General features: G+C 41.8%; 1 pseudogene; it reads right to left on the bottom strand.

Moving 5' to 3' along the window:
- Positions 1-9,413: 9,413 nt before the first annotated feature.
- Positions 9,414-10,471, bottom strand: LOC102433908 (annotated as a pseudogene).
- Positions 10,472-10,769: the final 298 nt, after the last annotated feature.

The following is a 10,769-nucleotide window of genomic DNA, read 5'->3' as shown; positions in this document are numbered from 1 at the left end:
ACGGCCCTGGGTCGGTCCCACCCACGCTGCGCAGCCCCTCCTTCTGCAGAGGCGGCGCTGGCAGCAGTGGTGCCAGTGGGCCCGGGCTTGTCCCACCTGCAGAGATGGCACTGGGAGAGGCGGTGGTGTCACGGTCTGGAGCCTCCACAGAAGCTGGATGGGGTGTGAGCACGGTGCCTCAATCTCCCACAGCCCTTCCCCCAGCCAGCCTGGCCCCAGATCACCCCCCCCACACAAGTGGGTAGGGGGAGGGGCCAGCGCTAAGAAGCGAGGGCCAAGGGTCCACAGCTGTGGAGGCCAGCTTTGGCATCAGCAGCGGGGTGATGGGGGCAGCGCCTTCCCCTGATCCTCCCGATCGCCTCCTGCAGAGGGAGGCCAGACTGCAGCTTAGGACATCAGTAGGACATCCCCTGAGGGCTCCCAGACTGTGAGAGAGGGCACGCTGGGCTGAGGGAACCCCCCATCTCTATGCATGAATTTTCGTGCACTGGGCCTCTAGTCCTAATATATAAAAACCCTGGGTCCCTAATGACTAGTTACCACCAGAGACAGACCAACCGGAAGTCCTGCAGTCAGTGCTGGGTTGTGCAACCCAGCACTGTGGCTGCAGGTGAGGTAACCCAGCACTTACTGCTGAGAGGGCTGCGAATCAGGCCCTGAGAGAGGCCTGAAGAGAGAAGCAGGGTCTGATCTGGAGCCTCTGTGGCAGCTATAGAACAGCACTTGCCTCTCTCTCTCTATCCATGCCTGGCCAGCAGCCAGGACTCCATTTCTCTCCAGGCCTCCACAGGGGCTGCTGATTAGCCCGGCCTTTCTGATCAGGCCCCGCTGATAGGCCCAGAGACGCTGACTGGCATAGGAACTGACCAATCAGAACAAAATGTGGGTGCTGTGAGGAGCCAATGGCTGCCTAGAAGGTGGAGCTTTTGACACTGATTGGTATAGAAACCAACCAATCAGAACCAAATCTGGGTGCTGTGAGGAACAAGTGACTGCCTAGGAGGCAGAGCTTTTGACACTGACTGGCATAGAAACTGACCAATCAGAACCAAATTGGCCAGCAGAGGAGGGCAGTTAGGTGCGAGATCAGGCTGTCAGGGGAGGGCCATTGGGGGCAACCAGGCTGGCAGGGGGTAGTGGGGGCAAGATCAGGCCGACAGGGGAGGGTCATTGGGGGTGAGATCAAGCCAGCAGGGGAGGGCAGTTGGGGGCAACCAGGATGGCAGGGGAGGGCAGTTGGGGGGGAAGATCAGGCCGGCAGGAGAGGGCAGTTAAGGGTGATCAGGCAGGCAGGCAGAGAGGTTAGGGGCGATCAGGCAGGCTGGCAGAAGGGTTAGATGCAATCAGGCAGGTAGGCAGAGGCAGTTAGGGGCGATCAGGCAGGTGGGCAGGTGAGCAGTTAGGAGCCAGCAGTCCCAGATTGCGAGAGGGATGTCCAACTGCCGGTTTAGGCCTGATCCCTGTGGGCCACTAATCTGTATATAAACATGCTGTTATTTCTCTCATCTTTAAACAATTGTTTTTACTTCATCCTGTTTTTCCCTCTGGCTATTGCTCCATTTATTTGCTCTTTGAAAAAAATTTTCTATATTTACTATCACCATTTTCTAATCTCTCATTCTCTTTATTTTGGCTTAAAAATTATCTTTATTGTTGAAAGTATTACAGATGTCTCATTTTCCCCCTATTAACCCTTCCATCACACAACCACTTCCTCCCTAGGCCTTCACTGCACTATTGTCTGTGTCCATGGGTTATGCATATAGGTTCTTTGGTTAACCTCTAAACCCCCTACCTTCCCTCTGTGATTCATTAGTCTGTTTCATGCTTCTATGTCTCTGGATCTATTTGGTTCATCAGTATCTTTTCTTCATTATATTCCACATATAAGTGAGATCATTTGATAGTTGTCTTTCTGTGACTGGCTTATTTTGCTTATAAAACTCTCCAGATCCCTCCATGCTGTCTCAAAAGGTAATAGAGTCTTCTTTTTTTTACAGCTGCATAGTATTCCATTGTGAAAATGTACCACAGCTTTTTATCCTCTCATCTACTAGTGGTCACTTGGGCTGTTTCCAGATCTTAGCTATTATAAATAACACTGCTATGAACATAGGGGTGCATATATTCTTTCTTATTGGTGTTTGAGGATTCTTAGAATATATTTCTAGAAGTGGGATCACTGGGTCAAATGACAGTTCCACTTTTAATTTTTTGAGGAAACTCCATACTGTTTTCCACAGTGGCTGCACCAGTCTGCATTCCCACTAACAGTGTACTAGGGTTCCCTTTCTCCACATCCTCTCCAGCACTTATTTGTTGATTTGTTGATGATAGCCATGCTGACAGGTGTGAGATGGTACCTCATTGTTGTTTTGATTTGTATCTCTCAGATGATTAGTGACTTTGAGCATGCTTTCATATGTCTCTTGGCCTTCTGTATGTCTTTCTTTGAAAAGTGTCTATTTAGGTCCTTTGCCCATATTTTATTGGATTGTTTATCTTCCTTTTGTTAAGTTGTAGGAGTTCCTTATAAATTTTGGAGATTAAACCCTTATCAGAGATAGTATTGGCAAATATGTTCTCCCATTCTGTAAGCTTTCTTCTTGTTGTTTTTTTTTTTTATGGTTTCCTTTGCTGTGCAGAAGCTTTTTATTTTGATGTAGTCCCATTTGTTTATTTTCTCCTTAGTTTCCATTGCCCTAGGAGCTGTATCAGTAAAGATATTTTTATGACAAATGTCTGTTATTTTGCTGTATATGGCTTCTTCTAAGATTTTTATAGTTTCCCATCTTACATTTAAGTCCTTTATCCATTTTGAGTTTATTCTTGTGTATGTTGTAAGTTGGTGGTCTAGTTTCATTTTTCTGCATGCACCTGTCCAATTTTCGCAATACTGTTTATTGAAGAGAATGTTTTTACTCCATTGTATACTCTTGCTTCCTTTGTCAAATATTAATTGACCATAATGAAGGAGGTTGATTTCTGCATTCTCTGAATGTTCCATTATTCTATAGGCCTCTCTTCTTATGCCAGTACCAAGCCATTTTGATTACAATGGCTTTGCAGTATAATTTGATATTAAATATTGTGATCCCTCCTACTTGGTTCTTCTTTCTGAAGATTTTTGTAGTTATTCAGGATCTTTTCTGATTCCATATAAATTTTTGGAGTACTTGTTCTAGATCTATGAAATATGCCATGTCTAAAGGGTGTCCCAAAATTCACACAAGAAGTAATTTTGATAGAAAACACAGGTTTATAATTAAAAATTATAAATTTTTAATTGATTCATAAAGTATACAGTATAGGGTTATGTATGGAATAGGAAACTGGATTATCATGTCACGATAGCAAGCACCATTAACTGTTATTGCCTGAGCAGCCGCATTTTCGAAGAAGAATGGTCCAATGATGCCTCCAGCCCAAAATCTGCACCAAACAGTGACACGTTGTGGATGCCTTTGTTTCTCAACAATCACTCGTGGATTTTCTGAACCCCAAATGCAAGAATTTTGTCGATTAACCAAGCCATCAAGATGAAAATGAGCCTCATCGCTGAAGATGATTTTGTTCAAAAAATCAGCATCCACTTGTTGTTCCATAATCCATTCAATGAACTCTATTCGCTGTGCGTGGTCAGTAGGTTTCAGTTCTTGAGTCAATTAAACTTCGTAAGCATGAAGATACAAATCTTTCATGAGAATACGCTGTAGAGAGCTTCTCAAAATGTCCAATTCTTGACCACGGTGCTGAATTGATGTCCCTGGACTCTCAGCAACACTCTCACAAACTGCTTTGATGTTTTGCATTGAACGACTTGTTGAAGGATGGCCAGAGTGTTTAAGATCACTAATAGATCCACGAGTGATTATTGAGAAACAAATGCATCCACAACGTTTCACTGTTTGGTGCTGATTTTGGGCTAGAGGCATCATCGGACCATCTTCTTCGAAAATGCAGCTGCTCAGTTAATGGTGCTTGCTATTGCGACATGAAAATCCAGTTTCCTATTCCATACATAACCCTATACTGTATACTTTATGAACCAATAAAAAATTTACAATTTTTAATTACAAACCTGTGTTTTCTATCAAAATTACTTCTTGCGTGAATTTTGGGACACCCTTTATTTCAATAAGGTTGTGTTGAATCTATTGATTGGTTTGGATAGTATGGATATTTTATTAATTTTAATTCTTCCAATCCATGAACACAGATAATTCATCCATTTGTTTGTGTATTCTTCTATCTCTTTTTTCAATGTCCTGTAGTTTTCCAAGTTAAGGTTTTTTTACTCTTTGGTTAAATTTATTCCAAGATATCATTTTTTTGTTGTTGTTGCAATGGTAAATGGGACTTCTTTTAGTTTCTCTTTATGAAAATTCATTGTTGGTGTATAAAAATACCATCCATTTCTGGATGTTGATTTTGTATCCTGCTACTTTGCTGAATTCATTTATTAAATCTAGTAGTTTTTTTGGAGGAATCTTTAGGGTTTTCTGTGTACAATATCATGTCATATGTGAATAATGACAGTTTCTCTTCCTTCCTTCCAATTTGGGTGCCTTTTACTTTTTCTTCTTGTCTGATGCTGTGGCTAAGACTTCCAGTGCTATGTTAAGAGTGGTGAAAACAAGCATCCCTGTCTTGTTCCTGTTCTTAAGGAAACTCTTTTAGTATTTTAGTATGATGTTGGTTGTAGGTTTATAATATACTAGAGGGGCCCGGTGCACGAAATTCATGCACTGGGGATGGGTGGGGGGTCCCTTAGCCCAGCATGTGCCCTCTTGCAGTCCGGGACCCCTCCCTTGTTACTGCCCACCTGCTTGCTGCTTCCTACCACTTGGCTTGCTGCTCCTCAGTGCTGCCACGAAGGCCTTGGGTCTGCTGGGTGCCGGGCCTGCGGGTTTGTGTCTCTGATACCCCCAGCAGCCCCAGCACCAAGGTGGCAGGCCTTGGGGCTGCTGGGTACAGGCCCCCCGTTGAGTGTTTGTGTCTTCTATCAGGCCCCCAGCAGCCCCAGCACCACCTAAATAACTTAAGGGAAACTTTATTTAGTCTTCTTTTAAAAGCAATCTAGTTTAAAAATGAGTTGCAGTTAAGACAGAACAAAGAACATGGTACCTAAGAGTGAGATAGACTGACAGAGGAGAGGCTGGGCACTGGTCAGGGGCTTACATGCCAACTGTTCTCCACCTGGGAAATGATGTAAAATCGGTTTCTTTAGTTTTCTGCTTAATGGTCTTCTCCAGCACTGAGGTCAGAGGAGCCGGCTTCCAGCCCGTAGGCTGCTTCTCAGAGTCGAAAATTTCGCCATAGGCCTCTGCCTAGGACAGGACCTCTGCACCCCCAGGTTGCATAAACACACAGGGCTTCCATCAGACTCCGCTGATCCCAGGCCAGGAGGCCTCTCGGCTCGGCTGATCCCTGGGCCCCGGAGGCCTCTCGGCTCTGCTGATCCCTGGGCTGGGAGGCCTCTCAGCTCCGCTGATCCAAGCGGCCGGGAGGCCTCTCGGCACGCTGATCCCGGGGCCCGGAGGCCTCCCGGCTCTGCTGATCCCCAGGCAGTGAGGCCTCTCTGCTCTGCGGCTTCAGGGCTGTTTGGCTTCGCTCTACCGCTTGGAGCCTGAGTATGCAGATTAACCACCATCTTTTAGCTTCTATAATTGAAACATTGTATCTTTTGGAGCTGTTGCTTCAGGAGCTCAGAGCCCCGCAGCTGCAGGCGAGAACCTTGGTTTCCTCTATCGCTGGGGCAACCAAGCATCCTGTTCTCAGCTGCCTGGCTGCCGGCAGCCATCTTGGCTGACAGTTAATTTGCATATACTCACTGATTAGCCAATGAAAAGGGTAGCGGTCATATGCTAATTACCATGTTTCTCTTTTATTAGTGTAGATGGCCTTTATTATGTTGAGGTGTGATCCCTGTATAATCATGTTGCTGAGAGTTTTCATCAAAAATCAGTGCTGGATTGTGTCAAATGCTTTCTGTGCATCCATTTATATGATCATATGATTTTTATCTTTAATTTTTTATGTGATGTATCACATTTGTTGATTTGTGAATATTGTACCAGCCTTGCATCCATGGGATTAATCCCACTTGGTCATTGTGAATAATCATTTGAATATATTGCTGGATCTGATTAGCTAATATTTTGTTGAGTATTTTGGCATCTATGTTCATCAGGGATATTGGCCTTTAATTTGTCTTTCTCTGTAGTGTCTGTGTCTGGTTTTGAAATTAGGATAATGCTGGCCTCATAAAAAAAAGCTTGGCAGTCTTCCTTCCTCTTGAATATTTTGGAATATTTTGAGGAGGATAGGTATTTGTTCTTCTTTGAATGTTTGGTAAAACCACCCTGTGAAGCTGTCTGGTCTAGGACTTTTGTTTTCTGGGAGTTTTGTGTGTGTGTGTGTTTGTGTGTGGGCAGGGGGGTTGTTTGTTTTGTTTCTCTCTGTGTGTGTGTGTGTGTGTGTGTGTTTTATTACTGCCTCAATTTTATTAGATGTTATTTGTATATTGAGATTATCTGATTCTTCCAGATTCATTTTTGGAAGTTTGTATGTTTATAGGAATTTGTTCATTTATGTAACCCAGGTTGTCCAATTTTTTGGCGTATAGTTCTCTGTAATATTTTCTTACAATCCTTCATGTTTCTGTGGTGTAAGTTATTACTTCACCACTTTTGTTACTGATTTTATTTATTTGAGTCCTCTCTTGTTGTTTCTTGATAAGTCTTGCTAGAGGTTGATCAATCTTATTTATCTTTTCAAACCACCAGCTCTTGGTTTCAGTAATCTTTTGTATTATCTTTTTTTAATGTCATTTATTTCCACTCTGATCTTTATTGTTTCCTTCCTTCTACTTTGGGCTTTTCTTGTTCTCTTTCTAATTCTTTTTTTAAAAATATATATTTTATTGATTTTTTACAGAGAAGAAGGGAGAGGGATAGAGAGTTAGGAACATCGATGAGAGAGAAACATCGATCAGCTGCCTCTTGCACACCCCCTACTGGGGATGTGCCCACAACCGAGGTACATGCCCTTGACTGGAATCGAACCTGGGACCCTTCAGTCGCAGGCCAATGCTCTATCCACTGAGCCTAACCAGTTAGGACTCTTTCTAATTCTTTTAGGTGTAGGGTTAGATAGTTTATTTGAGATGTTTCTTGTTTCTTGAGTTAGGCCTATAGTGCTATGAACTTCCCTCTCAGACTGCTTTTGCTGTGTCCCATAGATTTTGGGTTGTTTTGTATTCATTTTCATTTGTTTACAGGAAGTTTTTAATTGCTTCCTTGATCTTGTTGGTAACCCATTCATTGTTTAATAACATGCTATTTAGCTTCCATGTGGTTGAATGTTTTTAAGTGGTTTCCTGCCATTGTGATCTGAGAAGATGCTTGAGATGATTTCATGTTCTTAAACTTGTAGAGACTTATTTTGTGTCCTAGCATGTGGTCTATCCTTGAGAATGTCCCATGTGCACTTGAGAGGAATGTATATTCTGAAGCTTTCGGGTGAAATATTCTCTAAATGTTTATTAAATCCATCTGATCTACTGCATTATTTAGGGTCACTGTTTCCTTGTTTGTTTTTTGTCTGGAAGATCTATACAGTGAAGTCAGTGGGGTGTTGAAGTCCCTTACTATGATTGTGTTGCTATCGATCTCTCTCTTAATGTCCTCCAAGAGTTCTAAAATATATTTAGGTGCTCCTTTATTGGGTACATATATGTTTACCAGGGTTGTATCTTTTGTTGAATTGATCCTTTTAGTATTATATAGAGGCCTTCTTTGTTTCTTGCTATGGCCTCTGCTTTGAAATTTATTTTGTCAGATATAAATATTGCTTGCTATCCCTGCTTTTTTTTTCATTTCCATGGAAAAATTATTTCCATATCTTCACTTTCATCCTGTGTGAGTCTTTTGTTCTGAGGTTGGTTTTTTTTTTGTAGACAACATATATATGGATCTTGCTTTCTTATGCATTTAGCTACCATATGTCTTTTGTATGGAGCATTTAATCTATTTCCATTTAAGGTTATTTTTGATGGTTATTTATTGCCATTTTAATACATTATGCCTATGTTTCTCTCTATATATTTCTTCTTTTTAAAAAATATGTTTTTACTGATTTCAGAGAGAGAGAAATATTTTTATATTTTGCCTATGCTCAACCACTGAATATTGTTATATTTCATGTTGTCCAATCTAAATATTGTTATATTTCATGTTGTCCCACAACTCCCTTAAACTGTCCTGATTTTTGTTTTGTTTTTTATTTCAGAGAGAGGAAGGGAGATAAAAGCATCAAGGATGAGAATCACCAGTCAGCTGCCTCATGCACACCCCCTACAGGGGATCAAGCCTGCAATCCAGGCATGTGCCCTAACCAGGAACAGAACCCTGATATCCTAGTTCATGGGTCAACACTCAACCAATGAGCCACACTGGTAAGGCCTTCCATTGTATTCTATATTTCTGAGATATATCTATATCTATATATTTTATTATTGAAGTATAATTGACATGTAATATTACACTAGCTTCAGATGTACAACATAGTGATTTTATATATGTATACATTACAGAATGATTACAATACATCTAATTATCATCTGTCACCATACAAAGTTAATGTACAGTTATTGTACATTACATCCCCATGACTTTATTTTCTTTTTTTATTTTTTAAATATTTTTTAAAATTTTGTTTTATTGCTTAAAGTATTACAAAGAGTATTACATATGTCTCCTTTTTTACACCTCCCCCCTTGACATTCCCCCGGCCTCCCCTACCCCCCAGTGTCTTGTGTCCATTGGTTATGCTTATATGCATGCATACAAGTCCTTCGGTTGATTTCTTACCTCCTCCCCCCACCCCCAACCCTCCTCGGCCTTCCCGCTGTAGTTTGACAGTCTGTTCAATGCTGCTCTGCCTCTGTATCTATTTTTGTTCATCAGTTTATAATGATCTTTATTATCCATAAATGAGTGAGATCATGTGGTATTTTTCATTTAGAAAGAATTCTATAAGCATCTCTAGCTATCCATTACCTAATGCAAATAATTGATGTCTTTAACCACATGGGTAAAATGATCATTGTCATCCCAAAGGCAAAAATGTGGAGTAGAAGCCACAGGCAGAGATTATGTGCCAATCTAGAAAGACTCTAGAGAATCATTGTCTTTTGGTCTCCTGCATTCCCTTTCTCTGTCTGTAAGAAAGAGTTCAGAAGATAGGGAGCATCCATACTTTCTACTTTGGAGTTTTAAAAATTGAGAATGTGTCTCATCCTGTTAAGTAAATCAAACAGATATCTACCAATTGCCAATAAGAAACTTTACTAAACACCCCAGTCCTGAGAACTTGAAGAACAGAAACAGAGAACTCTGACTTTGGGGAATGAGTTATATGGGAAGGAACACTTGAAAATATGCAGGAAACAGATTTTCAAAAAGCTTATATTCTCTGGAATAGAATAAAGAAAAAAGGTAAAGTGATCAGTGTTATACACTTGATTATGTCAAGTATACTAGTATCTGGCTGACTCTCAATTTCATCTCTGGCTTCTTGCAGCCTTTTTAGATAGCAAATCTTCCTTTCTGCCAATTCTCTCTCTATTTCTGCCTTTCTCTTTTCTTGCTCCAGTTTATCCTTCAGGTTTCTGATTTTTTTATATATTTCTCTTTTACTTGCCTTTTCTCTCTCTCCAGTTCAGCTTTGTATTTTTCTTCTTTCACTTGAATCTGTTTCTGAATCTCCACCTCAACCCTTTGGTACATCTCATCAGTGTAGCATCCTCCCTTGTTCTCCATCACCATGCGCTGGACCAGGTCCAACAGCTGTGCCTTCTGAGCCTCCTGCTCAGCTCCTGTTGCCTTATTGTTGAACTCACAGTGAAAATTCTTGAACTGCTCCATCCGATCTTGAATGCCTTGTGGAGCAGCTTCCTTTAAGTAATCATGGAACTCCATGCCTTCCAGGTTATCTTTCTGGGTGAATAAGAGAATCATGTATTTCCCAGGTTGGGATCCAAACATTGACAGCATCTCCTCCACAGCCTTTTGTTCTTCCTTTGTGTACCAGCCCAGCCGGATCACCAGGAGCACAGCATGAGGCCCGGTGGAGGTCAGGAGGATACAATTAGCAATCTCCCTTTTCCTGTCAGCAGCATCCTGTACCTCAGTGTCCAAAATGCCAGGTGTGTCCACAATGACAATTTCTCTCCATTCCACTTGCTGCTCCCTTTCTGACAGACCTTGGTGATGGATTTTGCTACCATGCTGGAATGCCATGCTGCTTTCTTTCCAAGGATGTTGTTCCCTGTGGTACTTTTTCCTGCTCCAGTCTTATCCACTAAGACAAGTCGCAGTTGTGAATCTCTGGAGCCTTGGTTTCCAATCCCATGCCCGGTCCTGGGTTCACTGAAGTTGGAAGGAGTAATGTTCAATTGAGCTGCCATTGTAGTTTGAATTTCTGTGGTTGAAGTGCGGGAGAAGGTGCGGACTTGTGGAGTCTGGGGAGAGGTTGGGGAGAGGTGAGGATCTAAGACAAGTATGCTATATATATTTTTTATGCTATTGAACATCATTACAATCATTACTCTGAACTCTATACCTGATAAATTGCTTGTCTCCATTTCATTTAGCTCTCCTTCTGGAGAAGTCTCATTCCTTCACTTGGGGCTTGTTTTTTTGTCTCCTCATTTTGGCTGATAGATTTGTGTTTATTTCTACATATTAGGTAGATCTGCTATGACT

This window comes from Myotis lucifugus, unplaced genomic scaffold (assembly GCF_000147115.1).
Source record: "Myotis lucifugus unplaced genomic scaffold, Myoluc2.0 scaffold_185, whole genome shotgun sequence".
Classification (NCBI taxonomy): Eukaryota; Metazoa; Chordata; class Mammalia; order Chiroptera; family Vespertilionidae; genus Myotis; species Myotis lucifugus.
The sequence above is the reverse complement of the archived record's forward strand: the minus strand, read 5'-3'. Positions and strand labels throughout refer to the sequence as shown.